Source organism: Sinocyclocheilus anshuiensis, unplaced genomic scaffold (assembly GCF_001515605.1).
Source record: "Sinocyclocheilus anshuiensis isolate Anshui unplaced genomic scaffold, SAMN03320099.WGS_v1.1 scaffold1563, whole genome shotgun sequence".
In the NCBI taxonomy this organism is placed as follows: Eukaryota; Metazoa; Chordata; class Actinopteri; order Cypriniformes; family Cyprinidae; genus Sinocyclocheilus; species Sinocyclocheilus anshuiensis.
This window is the reverse complement of record NW_015552706.1, coordinates 33,817-38,816: the sequence shown is the minus strand read 5'-3', so window position 1 is coordinate 38,816 and position 5,000 is coordinate 33,817. Positions and strand designations below refer to the sequence as shown.

The 5,000-nt window shown below is 40.2% G+C and overlaps 1 protein-coding gene across 1 annotated transcript in view; it reads right to left on the bottom strand.

The window, feature by feature from the left end:
• Positions 1-4,020, bottom strand: part of LOC107667741 (protein TANC2-like) — a 107,042-nt gene extending 103,022 nt beyond the window's left edge. The window contains exon 1 of the mRNA XM_016459462.1: positions 3,910-4,020. The gene's annotated coding sequence lies outside the window, so the exon portion shown is untranslated. The remainder of the gene's footprint in view (positions 1-3,909) is intronic.
• Between the last annotated feature and the right edge of the window lie 980 nt (positions 4,021-5,000).

The following is a 5,000-nucleotide window of genomic DNA, read 5'->3' as shown; positions in this document are numbered from 1 at the left end:
AAACCCATTACAAATGAGGCGTTTGGTGCATCCAGTGGGGACATAATTACTGATTATAATGACTTATACTGTCGACGAACAGTATACAACGAAAAACACAGCGGCCTAGCGTGAGCGAAAGCCCCGGCTTAGCGTGAGCTGAGGCGGCGGGATCGAGAACGGCGGTCCCGGCGGATCCGACGAAGGAGCGGTGAAAATGGTGAAAGCCGATCCGGCGATCCACAGCACTAAGTTGATGTATTCCCTCAGCGACCAGCACGGATCAGCTCTAGGCATGACGAAGCGGATATTGTCCTCTTTTGGAAGACCAAACAAAGTAGTGTCGCTTTCACAACGAAGCACACAGCGTCTTCACGACATGGCGGCAGCAGCAACAATACTACAGCGAGAATAAAAGTTACGCCTTCTTTCTTTGCGTGAACATTTGGGCGGCGTTATGCAAATCTTCCCACATAGTGAGGTAGATATGTGGGGGCATGTTCGAACGAGCCGTTTTAGGTAGGTGTGGCTGACTCTTAAATTTTATAAAGAATATCTCTTTGGATTTGAGACTTTAGTCTTTGCAAATTTACAGATCTTCTTTATGCACCAAGAGCTTGTAACACTCCAAAGAGAAAGGAAAAAATTAAATTGCATCATATGACCCCTTTAATATAATAACACACTGACTCATCTTAAAAATAAAAATAAATTAGTAGCAACAGACAGCTGAAACAGATGTCCTGCCTTAAAGTTTTTGAGATCAGTTCGCAGGCGGCGCTTGTCTTGCATGAGAAGGAGCAACATGAGGTATTCTAAAATGAGACATCTCAAAGGGTCTGTGCTGTTTGTTTCAACTCTAAACACATGGCACAGATATCTGCATCTACAACTCATCAGGAGCGGATAAAACTTCAGCCACTCAATATTTAAATGTTGGCCGATGTTAAAAACAAGAAAAATGTTCCAACTGATGTCCTTTTTGGATGCCCCTTATGCACCATTTGTTAGTTCCAAACTTAATCAGCAATATTTTTTTAAAACAGCATCTGTTTCTAGCCGTACTGTTTTAATTAGTCAGATACATGTTTGTTGATACAGAGTAATACAAAATTAATACAAATCAGTAAATCATATGAACAAATATCCAGGTAATATTTTATCCCAAAATTAGAACAATAGATAAAACAATAGATAGAGCGATAGAGCGATAGAACGATAGAGCGATAGAGCGACAGAACGATAGATAGATAGAACGATATATAGATAGAATGATATATAGGTGGATAGATGGATAGAGCGATAGAACGATAGATAGAACAATAGATAGAGCGATAGAACAATAGAGCTATAGAGCAACAAAACGATAAATAGATAGAACGATATATAGATGGATAGAGCGATAGAACGATAGATAGCACAATAGATAGAGCGATAGAACGACAGATAGACAGACAAACTAATTATTTATTAGCATTACAACAGGCAAAAACCTAGGCTTCATGTTCTTTATGTAACACATATTTTTAGCTCTTGATTTGTTTGTGAAATACACCTGGACATTTCATGGCAGTTTTGATGGGATTCACCCCAGAAAGTGTAAGAGTGACATTGTGGTCCCAGTGCTGGAACTGCATGACTCAAATTGCTCATTTGGGATTCTACAACATTAAAGAACCCTTGAACTGTGTCCTTGCTCTGTGGAGACAGCCTGCAGCTCTAACCAAGAACAATTAATCACCCCTAAGCACATATCAGGCAAGTGTGGATTATCTGATGTCCAGAGAAATGCTGTTCGTTAAGATTGCTGGCCGAGTCGGTTTCTTACTGTCCCAAAAACAACCCACACTAGTTCACGCTTTGAACTCTGCTGCAACTGCAGCAGCCCACAAATAGCAAATAAGATTTAATAAAACATGACTCAGTGGACATTGAACAGAGTCCATTGCGCCCTGCTCCCGACTCCACACTTTGATGAGAGTTTTTTTTTTCCTTCCTTTTTTAATCGCTACATTTTGTTCTCTCTGCCTCTACTTTAAGAAATAACAATCTTCCCTTAACAGCTATGTCTAGAAAAAAGGAAAGAGCATATAGAATAAACTTGCCTGGTTCCTAATAACTCCCCCAACTCTCTGCCCATCCTGTTTTGGAGCAGATCAAAGGACAGAGCATATAGAATAAACTTGCCTGGTTCCTAATAACTCCCCCAACTCTCTGCCCATCCTGTTTTGGAGCAGATCAAAGGACAGAGCATATAGAATAAACTTGCCTGGTTCCTAATAACTCCCCCAACTCTCTGCCCATCCTGTTTTGGAGCAGATCAAAGGACAGAGCATATAGAATAAACTTGCCTGGTTCCTAATAACTCCCCCAACTCTCTGCCCATCCTGTTTTGGAGCAGATCAAAGGTAATAATCCCCCATAATCTTCTGGTGTGCCCTTGCTGTTGTTATGGTCATTATAGGCTGCCACATTGTTGCTAAGCTATCACGATTGTTCAAAGGAAAGCTACACTGGCTCAGTTTCACAGTGTAATGCCTATTTCACGGATGGACAGCCAGTAGGATAATTAGATGGGCCCAGAGCGGACACAGCAACAACGTGCTTCTCGGACAGAGAACAAGGCCTCGTTTTTGCAAACTAAGGGGTCAGGGAGGGTACAAAACGCTCTTTGTCAAGGAGTATAACAACTTTTTGTGTTACTTCAAAAGTTAGAGTGCATGCAAAAAATGAAGCGAAATCCTGAGTTAAGAAACCAAGCAAAAAGCATTCAAAAAAATCAGAATTATCGGCAATAAATAAATGAATAAATAAACTAGATGTTTACAATTACTGAAGTGTTTTTGCATTGAAGTAGGCTTCGTTTTTTCTCTCTCTATTGGAATATGACCCAGGCATTTCATGATATATTTCCCTTTTCCCCCAAATAGTTCCAATTCAGATTCCTATCATGGCAAGAATCTGAATTATGTCAAAAGCTGCCTATGAGAGTCTCTATAATATTCTATGATATTCTCGTCTACACAAGTAAAAAATAAAAAAAAAATATTTGAACAACAGCTACATAGGTTGGCAATGGCATACGCCGTTTAATAGTTATGGAACCATACAAGGATTGTAAAACTGTGACACATATGCAATCATGGTAGCTGCTTTTGTCTTTGCCAGTGTTGCTGTCAGATGAGCTGTTACTATTTGTTGGCTGCATGCAGAACAATTTCTTTGGATGGAGGAGAATGTAAATTTAAATGGCTTCTGCAGATTACAACCATGTTTTGGTTAATTGATGAGGCGGCAATCATACAGAGCCAAGGTAAAGTTTTTCCACTTAAATTTTTTTTTTAATTTGTACCAACTGCTATTCAACATTTTGATATGTAACAGTTTCTCTGAGGCTATTGGGTTTGACTGATGCATAAATGTTGGGACTTTTAGCATGTAACCATCCTAACCACGTTTGGCGCAATAAGGCAAAAAGCTATAAAAATGATCGCTCTTGAGTTTTTGTCCCAAGCAGCAGCAGCAGCCGCTGCGACAAGTGGTAGGATATTTTGCAGTTACTCTGTATCATACTGGATAGTCCCACCCACAATGAAATTTTGCTCCAAAATCTTGCTTTATGATGCAAGCAACTGTACTCAACAGTCCTTTTCACTTCCAATGCGGATGGACAAATTATTTGTCGCTGGAAACTTCACACCTGGTTAAGATGTGATAAGAACATCAAGGTTGACAGTTTGACATTTTACCTGGTTGATTGCAAACTTTACCAGAAATATTCATAGCAAGCAATTGTCTCATGCAGTAAAACCTTGGAAGTGATCGGTTAACCAATCTACAAAACTTCACTAAACAGAAACAGTGGGATTTATTCTTGATTCCTCACTGTACAACCTGTTTTTCCAATAAAGATAGAGAAAGTCAACTCACCATTAGAAGGGGGTACGGGGACTCACGGCAAACCGGTCACAGCTATAGGGGCAGAGTTTGAAACGTTCACCTTTGGGCAGAAGCCCAAGTTCCATCTCCTTAAGATTTAAACCTCAGCGGCTCTGTACAAGAGGCAGAAAACAAAAGCAGCACATCAGAAGCATAACAAAAACAGCGGCCGTCATTTTCCAGACCCTATCGTGAGCCAAACAAACTAGCATCTTGCCTGAGAGCCTATGTATAGCCCCACAAATCCCACCGGCACCTTCAACGGCATGTTGCCGGAGGCTCCTAGGAAGGAGGGGTGTCTATGTGCAACCATCATAGCGCTAAAAAACATGGAACACTACACATGCAATTTAATTAACACAAAGTGCGCATTTACACGTCTGCACACATGGGAGACAAGTTTCTGATAAAGTGTGAGGGGGGGGGGGAGAGGTGGAATATGAGAGTAGAACAGCTGCCAACTTCTTGACATAAAAACACCACAAAGCAAACAGAGCATCAATTATCTGATGGCACAGTTAGCCATGTTTGCTAGGGCAAGAAACACTATTAATATTACCTACATAGGCTTATTAGGAAAAGGACCTTTTCCCACAATTTTACTAAACTCCAAAAAAGTACCTATACAAACAATTCACTGCAGTTTCCAGCTGCAATGAACACTAGTGGCAGTAAAACACCAATAACTTTTATTTCTTTTCACACAAATTATGATTACAGGGGAAGATTATCGATTAATAATATGAATAAAGACTTATTTTCACGCAGCCCCTTGCACAATAAGCCTCAAAAGACTTGCCTCAAAAGAGTGCATGATTTGTTAAATAATATATTTGCATCGCAAAATCCATTCCATATGTTTTGCTTTTCTGTATAGTAAACTTGCTCAGTAGCTCACCTAGTGCAGCACTGAACTTGATGTGGAGCACTTGGGTACCGTCCTGTGAAAGATAAGTCACGATAAAAAAGCTCAAAGACTTGCAGGAGCTAGAATGGCATGGTTGCTTCAGAATATGTCATTTTCTCTCACATTTGCTTTTGTTAATATCAGTTAGGTTTAGGGTAGGGTAGCCTCTCACCAG